The sequence below is a fragment of the Halichoerus grypus genome, chromosome 9, assembly GCF_964656455.1.
Source record: "Halichoerus grypus chromosome 9, mHalGry1.hap1.1, whole genome shotgun sequence".
Classification (NCBI taxonomy): domain Eukaryota; kingdom Metazoa; phylum Chordata; class Mammalia; order Carnivora; family Phocidae; genus Halichoerus; species Halichoerus grypus.
Genome location: NC_135720.1, coordinates 144,240,441 through 144,255,028, shown reverse-complemented (window position 1 = coordinate 144,255,028; position 14,588 = coordinate 144,240,441). Strand labels below are relative to the sequence as shown.

The window sequence follows — 14,588 nt, the reverse complement described above, 5'->3', positions numbered from 1 at the left end:
GCGGAATATTTATTACTTGGGGCTGGAAGCAGGGTTTGCTCACTTGCTCAGGGGTTTCCTGTCGTGGCGCCGCCCTCGTGGGCCTGTCTGGTGGGATCCGGCTTCTCGGCCTCTCGTGGATGCTGCCGGGACAGGCCCCTGAGCTTCCCCACAGCCGGCCACGGCCGCCTCCTTGCCGGCCTCCGGGCATCCCGCTAGAGCCTCCCTAACTGCCCACCCTGACACGGTTAGCAGAGTAGGGAGAAGAGAACTTGAATATGGATCTTTAAACGCGAAGCGGATTTGGGTAGATGGGTAGGAGGGACGTGTCCAGCTCTGCATCTTTTCTCTGCATCCGCTAGGTACAAGGAAATGCTGGAGTCCCGTGTATTTTAAGGGAGGTGAGACGAAAACTTTCGTCCCACGAGAAGACCCCACTCATTTTTACCCAAACGGTGGGACTTGAGAGCGTCGTGGAGGCTCTTTCCAGACCTGAGCCCTTCGGAGCGCGCCCTGTGCTTGGGGTTTTGAGGGAAGCCCAGTTGTTCCACCCCGGAGTCTGGTTGTGGTGGGAGCACTTAGTGAGGGTGGGAGCGGGGTCCGCGGCTGCTTTGTTTGAGTGTATGAGTTGCGTGTGCAAGTGATTGCTTTCAACATATCCAGGGGGCAGAACGAAGTCAACAATAGCCTAATACGCTTACCTTTACTGGGCTGTCAGAGGAAACCGAGCACATGAGCCCGGATAGCTCAGTTGGCAGAGCATCAGACTTTTAATCTGAGGGTCCAGGGTTCAAGTCCCTGTTCGGGCGTAGAAGTCCCTCTTTTTTTTTTTTCTTCCTATATTCTCAGGTCCAAAAAAGTGTTAACGGTACTTCCCTCCCTGGTCAAGGGGATTGGATCCTGGCACGGAGAGTGGGTACTCTGTCTTTGCTTGTGTAAGAGGGAGGTGCCTTTTACCATATGAAAAGAATGTTCTCCGGCTTGTTGGAAGGTTGCTCTATTTCCTCCAGAAGGGGAGAGGAACTTGGATTTGAACCTGATTAATTTAAGATACCTACACATTTAAGATGCAGTCTTGTGAAAATATTTGACAACCACAGCGATCCCTGAAAACTGCTATTCTGTAAGAATCTCTGATTCTAAGATTTTCTTTAAAAATTATTATTAATTATGGGGCGCCTGGGTGGCTCAGTCATTAAGCGTTTGCCTTTGGCTCAGGTCATGATCCCAGGGTCCCTGGATCGAGCCCCGCATCGGGCTCCCTGCTCAGTGGGGAGTCAGCTTCTCCCTTTCCTACTCCCCCCTGCTTTTGTTCCCTTTCTCTGTCAAATAAATAAATAAAATATTAAAAAATATTAATTATGTAGCTACAGGGGAGAGGGACAGTACATAGAGTGAGAATTGAGAAGGGTTCATGGTGATTTAAAGATTGGGAACGCATTAATTGTATTCATGGAAAACCCTGTTGTGAGCTAGAGTGATCTTGGGCTCTGGATTCATTCTAGGTAGCATAATGCTCCTGAACTTCCTTAGAAATCCCAGGAAGTGCCTAGAAATCGAGGCAAGGTTATTGCTATCTCCTCTTTGCCTTCCTCTGCCCATAAGAGACAGTTGTTCGTGTTCCCAGAAGTCCCCTGCAGTCGATGGTGAACTTCTGAGGATCTTGTTTGTCTGCAGGGCTTGTCTCTCAGTTGTCTCATCAGGCTGCGAGACTCTGAGGAAGAGAGAGGCGTGAGCTGAGGGAGATGGGCTGTTTTAACTTGGTTCTGTGTCCTGGTGCAAAGCGCAACTAGGCTCATGCCCAGCGTTCCTGGTAAGTCATTACTCTGCACCTCGGCTGCAGCTGGTCCCCGAGTGGGCTGTTGTACATTCCTGACATGGAGGGGTTCCTCTCCATTTACTTCCAGCTAGACCTCAAACATTTTCCCTGAATTTTTGTGGCAGTGTCCAAACTTTCTTTGCCAATGTTACTGAAACATCTACTCAATGGAAGGCTGTGGGATTAACTCTTAAGTTACAGAATTTTTTGAGAAACTGAGGAACTCATTTTAATCAGAAGACAGAACACACCCATGACCAATATACTCTATTCAGAAAACGCCCAAATGTGGGGCGCCTACGTGGCACAGCCGGTGAAGTGTCCAACTCTTGGTTTCAGTTCAGGTCATCATCTCAGGGTCCTGGAAATGAGCCCTGCATTGGGCTCTGTGCTCAGTGTGGAGTCTGCTTGAGATTCTCTCTCTCCATCTCCTTCTGCCCTTCCTGCTCGTGCTGTCCAAAACAAATAAATAAAATCTTAAAAAAGAAAACCCCCAAACATAAAGCGTATGTCTAACCCATCTATGTCCTGAGGGAAAACAGAAGCCTTTTATGCCTTTTTGGAAGGAGTCCAGGCCCATTGAAGGCATTCAAATATTTGTTTAATGATGTTCCCGCTTTCCCTTAGGATCTTTGACTGACAAATCCCCACTATGACATCACAGGTCAATTGTCAGAAGTTAAATCAAGTAACTTTTTTCATTTCTGCTATTTGGAGTAAAGAAGTACCAGAAAGAACAGAGTAATCATGAGGGACTGAGGTAGAGGAATACGAGGCCTTTTCAGTTAGGACACGTGGTCATCCTGTGCCAGAATGTTCTCACTTCCCTTTTGTAAGGGGGAGTGGAAGAAGAACTCTCTGTTACTTGCCTGTCCAATCCAATTTTCTCAGGGATCCCTTATAATACATCAATATCAAAGGGAAGACATAAAACACTTTTTTTAAAAAAGATTTTTTTTTAAAATTTATTTGACAGAGAGAGACACAGCGAGAGAGGGAACACAAGCAGGGGGAGTGGGAGAGGGAGAAGCAGGCTTCCTGCGGAGCAGGGAGCCCGATGCGGGACTTGATCCCAGGACCCTGGGACCATGACCTGAGCCAAAGGCAGACGCCCAACGACTGAGCCACCCAGGCGCCCTATAAAACGCCTTCAATATTAAAGGAAGAAATAAAACACTTTCTAATAGTAATTGGGAGGAAATATAGGGGAAACCTGAAAACTATTTTATTCAAGTAATGAGCTGGGAGAGGACAGAAGGTAATATGGTTCTTCAGGTTGCTCTTGCCTAAATCAGTAGCCGTGCAGATGAGACTTGAGGTGGAGAAATCTGAGGCAGGAACTAAGTGTGTCATAAGAAATCATATTTGTTTATCTTCTTCGTGGTCATTAACTCAAGGATTACTTTCTCATTGGACTTATTTGGGAAAATATTTCAGAATCTGTCTTCTCCTTATTTACCAGTTACAGGAAAATACATATATAACATTACATATGATATTTAAGTGACATCTGCACACACATACACACACATGGTCGCCTGTCGTGCATTCACAGGCTGCCCGTGGAGTATCTGATTTTAACAGTAGCCAAGAGTAAATACTGAACTCAAGACTGAAATAAGATTTTGTTTTACTTTAGAGACTATATTATCCAGTACTTTATAATGCTATCATAGAAGCTAAAATTCACTTCTTAAAATTGATCTTCATTCCCGTTGTTACACATGCCATCATAGAAAAATAGCAAGGGAAGAAAAATTTTTAGTGTGATAAATTATATGCTTTAAAAACCGTAGTCATTGTTACTTGGAAGAATAATTTGTCTGGATAATGTCAGGAGCAACAGGAATGACATAAGAAAAAAGAGACATCATATCAGAAAGATATTACATTATCTTCTTTTTTTTTTTTTTTAAGATTTTATTTATTTGAAAGAGAGAGACACAGCCAGAGAGGGAACACAAGCAGGGGGAGTGGGAGAGGGAGAAGCAGGCTTCCTGCAGAGCAGGGAGCCAGACGTGGGGCTCGATCCCAGGACCCTGAGATCATGACCTGAGCCGAAGGCAGACGCCCAACGACTGAGCCACCCAGGCGCCCCTTACATTATCTTCTGATAATACAATTACATTTATATTACATTTATGTCCTGATAATACAGTTTGCTATATCAAGAGATAGAAGCAGCTAAAAACCCATATAAAAGAAAGTTAATACAAAGACTAAGCAGGAAATAAATATATGCCAGTGTATTAGTTATCTATTGTTGCATAATAAATTACCCCATCTTTTACGACCTGGTCTCTCAAATTGTACAGTTATTCTGCCTCGTTCCAATCATTAGAAGAGAATCATTAAGTCCAGTGTTCAAGGGAAGGGAAATTAGTTTCCTTTTCTTGAAGGGAAGAGTATTAAATATTTTGTACACATTTATTTATTTACTTACGTACAAGATTTTGCTTATTTATTTGACAGAGAGAGACACAGTGAGAGAGGGAACACAAGCAGGGGGAGTGGGAAAGGGAGAAGCAGGGAGCCTGATGCTGGGCTCCATCCCAGGACCCTGGGATCATGACCTGAGCAGAAGGCAGATGGACAACAGCTGAGCCACCCAGGCGCCCCTTTTGTATACATTTTTAAAACACCATGACAGGCAGTGATCAATTAGAAGGAAATATAGGGGAAATAGATATTTGTAATTGTAATAAAAGTATAAACTAATAATAAGTTAAACTAAAAGTACATCAGTTATATAAAGAAAGCCACATCTTTTTTGGAGGATGGGGAGGGACAGAGAGAATCTTAAGCAGGCTCCACGCCCAGTGTGGAGCCCATCATAGGCTCGATCCCAGGACCCTGAGATCATGACCTGAACTGAAATCAAGAGTCAGACGCCTAACTGACTGAGCCACCCAGGTGCCCCCAAAAGCAACATTATCTTAATGAGGGGCTTATGTATCTATCTTAGTGCATGGAGGGAATATCCTGTTCCTAGGTCAGAATGCTTAGTATTTTCAAATATCAGTTCTCCCCATATTAGCCTATAAATCAAAAATTCCTTCCTCAAAATTCAGATGTAATTAGTTTGAATATTGAAAAAAATGTCAGAATGGTAAGAGACGGTTTGCCTTAGTAGATATTAAACATATTATAAATCTAGAATAATTAAAATGGAAATGAATCAGGAATAGACAGAAAGATCAGTGATATTGCTAAAAGTATATGGGACTAAATATACATAAACTCTTAGCTTAAAATAAAAAATAAGGGGTGCCGGGGAGGGTCTCTCTGCTCAGTGGGGAGCCTGCTTCTACCTCTCCCTCTGCCCCTCCCCATGAGCCGCTCATGCTCTCTCTTGCTTTGCTCTCTCTCAAATAAATAAATAAAATCTTAAAAAAGGAAAATGAAAAATAAGACATATACTCTGGAGTCCCTTATCCTGGGTTCAAATCCCAGCTCTGCCATTTACTAGTCATATGGATTTGGAGAGAATATTTAGTCTCTCATTTTCTGGGCAGTTAAATGAGGATAATAAGAGTATCTACTGCATAAGATCTTTATGAAGGTTAAATAAGTTAACACAAGGATAAAATAATAAAAAGATTGTAAACCCAGAGCCCAATGATCCCCAGTGGAGTCTATGGATAGATTTCAGGGGCTTAAGAACTTGGATGGGAAAAAATTACAAATTTATATTTACTTACCTCCAACCATAATTTATTATTCCTTTAATGAATATAGGCAGCAACCCACAGAAGTGTGGGCAGCATCCGTGGTTTTGTCATCAAGAGAAATCACAGATGTGGTTTACATTCATTGTGAGTTGAAACTGTGGAAGTCGTAAGACCAACCGCTAAACTGCATGTTACTGAACTTAGCTGACCAACTATGGGCAACTCTCCACCAAACGGTGAGGTCTCCTGTTTTCACGTTGGTGACCCAGGCATCTACACTGCATTCCAGTATTTCTATCACAGTCATTTACTGATCAATATGAAAAGATGGTAATCATCACTGTTCAAGTTTTGCAACACTCAGTGTTTCAAATGAGAATTTTTAATTCTTGGAAGGCAGTGCGGCCCTTTGTAACAAGGATACGCATACTAGCTTGCACTGTGACACAGGAAAGCTCAAACACAAGGGACAGTTGAGACAGCCATTCAGTTGCGTTATGTAAGAATTCCTATTGAAAGATTTTCCAGTGATACGGGTCATTCACATTATTTTCCATTTGTTCGCTGAAGGTCTTTTTTGACTTTAATTCTCCTTGGCTATTTTTGTCTGTGAACAATGACTTGTTTTTTGTTTCCCAATCATTTAAACCTCTTGCTTTTATTTTGCTTTATTGTACTCTTGCTTGTTTGTATTCATTTACTGCTGCAGAGATAAATTTTAGTACATTAATATAATATTATACAACTACTAAAAATGACATTCTAGACATTGAAGATACAGAGGTGAATAAGACAGAGTTCCCAACATGAAGGAACCCACAGGTTTGTGGGCCTGACAGAAAGTACAATTACCTAGATACATTTGAAAAAATATATGACAGTGTATTTCCAGTTTATTAAAAAAATGAAACAAACACATACCCAGACACAGACAGGGAAAAATACCAGAATCACATACAGCAAAACGTTAACAGATTTGAATTTGACGTAGTGGAATCTGTCCTGATTTTTATTTCACCCTTCTTGCTTATCTGCATTTTTCCATATTTTTTTTGCAAAGAACATGTATTTCTTCTAAAATAAGAAAAAAAAAGCTGTAAAAGTTATCCTGAAATCAAATCTTTCTAGAACTCACACTATGTGTTTGGTCCTTTGCTAGTTAGTCACTGCAAGGAGTTAGTCCTCTGGAAGGAAAGAAACCAGAAACCAAGGCCCACAGCAGTGCCAAGAGGGGGCAGTCTGGAGAATGTGGTCCATCCTAGAGCTCGTGTGATTAATCACTGATTTGCAAAATTGAATGTTAAAGATTATAAAACATCTTGCTCTGTCACCTTGGACAATACATTAAGCAAAAGCATGGTAGTTTTCTTGGGATGCACCGCCCAATATAACGTGACCACAAATGCCAACCATATATAGAATTGAAAATTTCTAATACTCACATTGAAAAAAGGAGAAACAGGTGAAATGAATAACATTTTATTTAATTCAACATATACAAAATATTATCATTTCAACAAGTAATCCATATAAACATATTGCCTCGATATTTGTTTTACATTCTTTTTTTCTTTTCTTTTTTTTTTAAGCTTTTATTTATTTGACAGAGAGAGACAGCGAGAGAGGGAACACAAGCAGGGGGAGTGGGAGAGGGAGAAGCAGGCTTCCCACGGAGCAGGGAGCCCGATGCGGGGCTCGATCCCAGGACCCTGGGATCATGACCTGAGCCGAAGGCAGACACTTAACGACTGAGCCACCCACGCGCCCACATTCTTTTTTTCATACTAAGTCTGAAACTGGTGTATATTTTATACAGACAGCCCATCTCAAGTCGGACTGGTCATATTTCAGGTGCTCAGAAGTTCCATGTACCAGGCTATCATATTGGACAGCAGAGTTCTAAGAACTAACACATTTAAACAGAGAGAAGAAAATATATGGAATGTGCAAAGTGCTCACAAATGAAAGCCGATCCATAACTCACATTCAAAATCTGTAGGCAAATTTTTATTCATTTTTGTGAGGCGATCCTTAGGCACTGGTAAATTGCCACGATTTAAAGTTATCTGGGACACCTGGGTGGCTCAGTCAGTTTGGCTCAGGTCATGATCTCAGGGTCCTGGAATCAAACCCCGCGTCGGGCTCCCTGCTCGGTAGGGACCCTGCTTCTCCCTCTCCCTCTGCCGTTCCCCCTGCTTGTGCTCTCTCTCTCTCACAAATAAATGGATAAAATCTTTGAAAAAAAAAAAAGTTATCTGAATTCTTTCTGATAAAGTGCTTCATATTTCATATTCTTTTACCATCTTTTTTCTTTCTGGTACCTAAAGGCTGATATATTTTTTCTGTGAATGACAAAAGACTGTCTTCTAACCAAATCATTCATTTGCAAAATGGATGGGTTAAGATTTGAAAGGAAAGAGCCGAAAAATAAATAAATAAATAAATAAATAAATAAATAATAAATTAAAAAAAAAAAGAAAGGAAGGAGCCAACTGACTCTCTGCCCATGGTTATTCCCTCCATTACTTCCTGTAGGCAGAAAGCCATATTTAAATTTTCCAAGTCTGTGGCGCTTTTTCCACAACCCTCTGAATCCCTTAGTGTTCCAGAAATTACTTTGTGATCCACTGGGGAGAGAAATTCTTGTGTTCACAAAATCACCTTCAAAATGTTGATAATATATTTTTAAAGCTATTCAAGTATGTATATGCTTTAAAAACAGAATGTGTAACAGTAAAAAGATATATATTTGAAAAGAGATTCAGATACACATATTTGCAACAAAGGAAATTATAAACAAGGGTAAAATTCACATCTGAAAGGAAACTCAGATATACATTTGAAAAGATAGTCACAGTATCTTTTAGGGGAAGAAAACGAGGTACAGAGGTAAAAACACTTTTTAGTTGGGCTTTAGACTCTGTAATTGGTATAATGTTATTTTGATCATGAGGGAACTTTGTTCTCAGGAGTTCTGCATACATTTGTTCGATCAAACTAGCTAATTGTCATTAACTAGTTAACTAGGCTCAACTATTCTATATCCATACTTTATTTCTGTCCGCTAGATTTATAACTACAAGCCTAGTGAGTTATAATCTTCCATTCTGGGTAAAGATAGGCTGTTTAATAATTGATGTGGCAAAAATCTGGGTATTGATGTGGTTTTGGAATATAGGTGAAGTTTGGTGGCGTGGAGTCCAGAGCCGACAACCAAGAAGGAATTTTTGAGACATCTTTGGTGCAAAATGGTGGTTTTAGTAAAGCACGGAGACAGGACCGGTGGGCAGGAAGAGCTGCTGCCCCGGGGCTGGGAGGGGAGGCTGATTATATACTGAGGCAAAGGGAGGTTTTCAAAAGGACTTTCTTATGCAAAAGAGGACCTACCAGATACCAGGGGCCTTGCCATTGTCAAGTCAAGGTTGTTTTTCCCTCTAGCAAGGCAGTAACGTGATGACAGTTGGGAGATTCCTGGAGGAACGTCACACACGTCCCCCCCAGGAGTGGGGGGTGGGGCAAGGTTGCAGGGTATCAGCTAGCTTTCTGCTCCCTCATCAGTTATGTAGGAAGAAAAAATTGATTCCATATTCCACAACATAAAGCAGGATGAATTCCAAATGGTGTTTCATAAGATTAGGGGCGCCTGGGTGGCTTTGTCGGTTAAGCCGTTAAGCGTCTCTTGATTTTGTCTCAGGGTCTTGGGACCAAGTCCCAGGATGGGGCTCTGCACTTTACTTGGGATTTTCCCTCTCTCTCTGGCCCTCCCCCTGCTTGCCCTTTCTCTCCCTTTATCTCGCTGTATAATAAATAAAATCTTTTTAAAAATCCGGAATTATTTAAAGGAAAATATTGACAAATTTTATTTCAAGAGAACTTCTGAAAGAGTGGTAAGAGTATAGCGAATTTCTCCTTAGTATATTTACCCTTCTCCTACTTTCCAAATTTTATGCAATAGATATGTATTATTGGAATAATCATGGAGTAAAACAAAACCTCCTGTATGACAGAGTAAAAATCCACAAGCAAAGTCAAAGAGAAATCTCAGGCTAGGAAAATAGAATTGCTATTCATATCACCAGAAGGATTCCCCGTGTCACTCAGTGTAGGCTTGATCAGAGTGTAAGAGAAAACAGCCACAAAATCTCAGTGACTTAACAATAAAAACTTATTCTTAGCACATGACATTTTTTTCCTCACTGGTTGGCTGATGGCTTTCCTCCCCAGTATTCTCAATCTGGGATTTAGGACGATAAAGTAGTGTAGGGGAGGGAAACAGTCTTTTTCTTCTACCTAGTTTAAATGCATTGCCTGGGACCCTGCAAATTAAACTGACAAAAACCAGATTAACCGGAGGAAATTTGAACAGAAGTTTACTAATGCATGCAGTCACATGGGAGTACTTCATGATGAGTAACTAAAAGCGGTAGCTCAAACTTGGGCTTATATAGCATCTTAGCAAAGAACAATGAATTTGTAGAGAAGTGACAAAATAAAGGACAAGGGCTTTGGACTTTCAAGGGCAGCTAACTGCGGGAAGGTAAATACATGGGGGAAACCAATGGAGTGAGGCTTGTCTGTGCGAATCCATCTCAGCACCAGCTTTCTACTTCTTCGTGGCCATAAAACCTCCCCAGGAGAGGGAATTTGTGACAGTCCTCATTTCTCAGAAGGTTTTGCTTTTACTTAGATAAAGGAAGTTCTGGAAAAGCTTCTTTTTGCATCTGTTGATTCTCATTTGCCTCCAACTCAAAATAACCATTTTGCCAAAGTGACATATTTTGGGGTAGCGTATTTTAGCTTCTTTTTTTTTTTTTTGGAGATAACAGGCTGCTGTTTATTGAGTGTTTACTATGTACCAGACACCTTCTTGGATACCTTCATCTGTTTTCTTGTCAATGGACATTTCAGTCATTTCCATTTTTTTTAAATTTTTTTATTGTTATGTTAATCCCCATACATTACATCATTAGTTTTAGATATAGTGTTCCATGATTCATTGTTTGTGCATAACACCCAGTGCTCCATGCAGAACATGCCCTCCTCAATACCCATCACCAGGCTAACCCATCCTCCCACCCCCCTGTATTTTAGCTTCTACCTAGAATGTTGTCAGTTGCTATTTCAGAGGGAAAGCGAGCACTGCAAGAATTATGAAAGTGAGCTCTAAAGAATTATGCACATGCCTTTTAAAGTTCAAGTGAGAAGCCACATGCTTTTGGGGTGGAAAAAAAAATGGTCACACCTAACTTAAAGGGAGCAGAAAAACATGTTCAGAGCATGTATCCAGAAATGGAGAAGGGACATATTTGGGAAAATACCAATTACTATGCTCCTATACATATAAAAGGAACCTACAGATCGATCAGAAAAATTTCAAAAATTTAGCAGAAAATTTGGCAAATATGAAAAGATGGTTCACAGAAGGAAAATAGAAATGGGTCTTAAATATATGAAATGTATGAAAAGATGCCTGAACTCATTCATAGGAACAGAATTGTACATCAAAGCTACTCTGATTATGAGGAAAATTGGTAATGAGTTCATAATTAATAAAACTGAGAATGGATATGTGGAAATTCATAACAGTATTCCTTTTGTTTTCATATATGTTAAGATGTTCTACAATAAAAAGGAAAAGGAAAAATTACTCTGAAAGAAATAGAAGATCTGAATAAATCTATGTTAAAGAAATTGAATCAATAAGCAATAACTTTCCAAAACAGAAAGCACTGAGACCAGATGGGTTCACTGGGGAATCTACCAAACATTTAAAGAAGAAATTATACCAGTTCTCAACAATCTCTTTCAATAGATAGAAGCATCAGGAATAATCTCATGAGGCCAGCTTTATCCTAACACCAAAACCAAAGACATTCCCAATAAAGGAAACTAGAGACCAATATCTCTCATGAACATAAATGCAAAAATCCTCAAAAAATCGCAAATCAAATCCAACAATGTATAAAAAAAGAGTTATACATCATGCCCAAGTGGGATTTACTGCAGGTATGGGAGGCTAGTTCAACATTTGAAAATCAGTTGATGTGATCCATTATATCAACAGGCTGAAGAGAAATCGTATGACCATATCAGTAGATGCAGAAAAGCATTTGACAAAATCCAACTCTCATTTATTATAAAAACTCTAAGCAAACTCAGAATAGAAGGGAGTGTCCTCAGCCTGATAAAGAATATGTTATCTACAAAAATCCTACAGCTAACTGCTAATGGTGAGAAACGGGAGGCTTCTGGCTAAGATCAGGAGTAAAGCAAGGATGTCCCCTCCCACCACTCCTTCTCAATATCATTGGAAGTACTAGCTGATTTAATAAGACAAAAGAGAAGAAATCAAGGGTATACAGAAAGAAGGAACACAGACCTGGATAGCTCATTATCACCTAGAGGTCATGGTTTACATTATGTTCACTTTGGTGTTGTACATTCTGTGGGTTCTGACAAATGTATCAGGACATGGATCCACCATTAATAGTATCACGTTTAATGGCTTATTTCGGCAATAAATCAGAGTTGCTGTCCTTCCACACCCTCCCCAGCACCTGGTGCTCTTGGTATTCTGGGTTTTGACCATCCCGATAGGTGTGTCCTGGTATCTCATTATTTTAATTTGCATTTCCCTGATGACTTTTGGTGTGGCCCATCTTTTCAGACACCTATTTGGCATCTGTGTATCTTTGGTGAGAGTCTGTTAAGGTATTTTGTCTGTTTTTTAAATCAGTTGTTTGTTTTCTTACTGTTGAGTTTTAAGAGTTCTTTGTATATTTTGGATACCATTCTGTTATCAAATCTGTGCCTTGCAAATATTTCTCCCAGTCTTTGGCTTGTCTTCTTACTGTCTTGAGAATGTCTTTCTCAGAGCAGAAGTTTTTAATTTTAATGAAGTTCGACTTATCAATGACTTTTTTTTTTCTTTTTATGGATCGTGTGCCTTTGGTGCTGTCATTTTTACTTCTGCACGGCTGCTCTCTCCTGTATGACTTCTGTGCCTGCCCCGGGGTCTGAGGTGGTCAACCTTCCAGTGGATGGCGGCTGTAGGGAGGCTCGCATGGGCCGGTGCGGGCTTCCCTCGGCGCGGACTCGCGGGGCCCGGGTGGGCCGGTGCCGGCTTCCCTCGGCGCGGTCTCGCGGGGTCCGGGTGGGCCGGTGGGGGCTTCCCTCGGCGCGGACGCGCGGGGTCCGGGTGGGCCGGTGCGGGCTTCCCTCGGCGCGGACGCGCGGGGCCTCGGGGACGCGAGCAAAGAGAAGCCGGCCGGTGGATCAAGGAAAGAGGGAAGGAAGGAGTCGCGGCTTCTGAGTCTAAGAGTCTCCGGAGCGGGCTTCACAGGGGAGGGCTCGAGTGCCGGCGGCGGTGTGTGTGGGCCGAGCCGCTGCCTCGGGACCCAGATCAGGGCACGATGTGCGCGTTTTCGTCCGTCCGCGCTGGCTGGGCTCTGAGCGGCATCCCGTTGGCGCGGCCGCCCCGAGACTGAGCCAGTCCTCCAGCCGACGCAGCGGCAGGGAATTGGGGGTGGCATTTGCCACGAGCCTGTGGCCGGTAGAACATTGTCCAGAGGATCCGGGAGGATCCCTGCCCTCTGCCTGCCTGCTGCTGGGTTTGGCAGCGGGCTTGAGAGCAGCCGCGGGCGGGAAGGAGGCCGCTTGGCCCGGCCGACGGGGCTGCAGGTGGGCTTCTCCCCCCCGGACCGCCGCGCGCAGGTCCAAGACGAAATAGCGCCGAATAATTGCGCGCTTTGAACAGGACAGGAAGCTGCCCGGCTGGGGCCCCTCGCCAGGGGATGTAGCTCAGTGGTAGAGCGCATGCTTCGCATGTATGAGGCCCCGGGTTCGATCCCCGGCATCTCCAGAGCCCTTTTTATTCCGGTTGTTTTTAACTATTAACTAGTTGGGCCTCTGCTCTAGAATTTCCACATGAGACACGTTAGTCCTTTCTCATCTTTAACCGTTATCGTTCCCTTTCAGTAGAGCTATTTGCTGTCTGTATGTTTATTTCTCTAACATTTGATGAACCGACACATGTTCCTGGAAATTTGCTCTCTGGAAATTTCCCTGGGGTGTTTTATTATGTAGAGAGAAGACAAAGCCAGAGGGACAATGCAAAAGAAATTCATCCTCTGAAAGCACCCACGAAGAGGGAATACAGCTGCACATCACAGAATGATTTAACTCAAATGAGGGCCCATTCAGTCTCACTTCCCCTGGAAAATAATCAGTAAAAGTAAAATATCTTCTAGTAATGTTTTAAGGGGCGGGTAGGGTAGGATTTTTGGTATTGAGGTGGGAGTTGGCATATCAATATTCAAGGCTCCATCCTAAGACCATTAGGGGAATTTCTTCATAGGCCACGGTTACTAACCTAGTTACCGTTTTATTTCTCACTGCTTCTTTGGCTGTCCTGACGGATTCTGTGCAGGAGAGCTGGTCTTGGTCCAGTGCGGGAGGTTTGAGAAAATTGTTAAGGTTAGAAATAGCTCATGGACATGGAAGGCAGAGTCGGTTAGAAACCCGCAGGAGAGTGCCTGGCAGCACTGGAGGTCCAAGTGAGGCCCCATTCTTGGCCGTGTCTCACCAGATGGGGTTTTAGGCTTATGTGGTTTCTAATTGCACTTACATTCATTCCTTAATTCAACTCAGTGCTTTGACATATTGATAATGTAATAACAATAATTTACTGTTTCTGTTCACATTAAAAAATAAAGTAAAATGGCAGCATGTATTTGTCTGCCCTTATTAAAAGGAAATCCAGTAATTTACTTAATAAAGCCTTTGTTACGTAGCTTTTCTATATTATTGCGTAACTGTGCTAAATCAGGAGATAACAACTGAAAGGAGGAGAGACAGTTTATAAACCGTATTTGCGACTCTTATCATAATTAGCATCCTAGAGGTTTGTAGGAGACGCACTGGGAACACAGCAGAGGGTAGGATCAATTCTTCTTGAGGAGGTAGGTCAGGAAAATCTGCACAAAAGAAGATACTAGTGATGTGTATTAAAGAATAAGTGGGAGGTTTGCAGCTGGAAATGAGGATCATAGTGTGATTCTAGTCATAATAAACATGGACATGGCATGAAGACTTGACACACAATGTTAGAAAATTTAGGT

The 14,588-nt window shown here is 42.1% G+C and overlaps 2 non-coding genes across 2 annotated transcripts; both read left to right on the top strand.

Moving 5' to 3' along the window:
* The first annotated feature begins 715 nt into the window (after window positions 1–715).
* Window positions 716–788, top strand: TRNAK-UUU (transfer RNA lysine (anticodon UUU)). The gene has a single exon. It is a non-coding gene; the product is annotated as a tRNA-Lys (tRNA).
* Window positions 789–13,258: 12,470 nt separating this feature from the next.
* Window positions 13,259–13,330, top strand: TRNAA-CGC (transfer RNA alanine (anticodon CGC)). The gene has a single exon. It is a non-coding gene; the product is annotated as a tRNA-Ala (tRNA).
* Window positions 13,331–14,588: the final 1,258 nt, after the last annotated feature.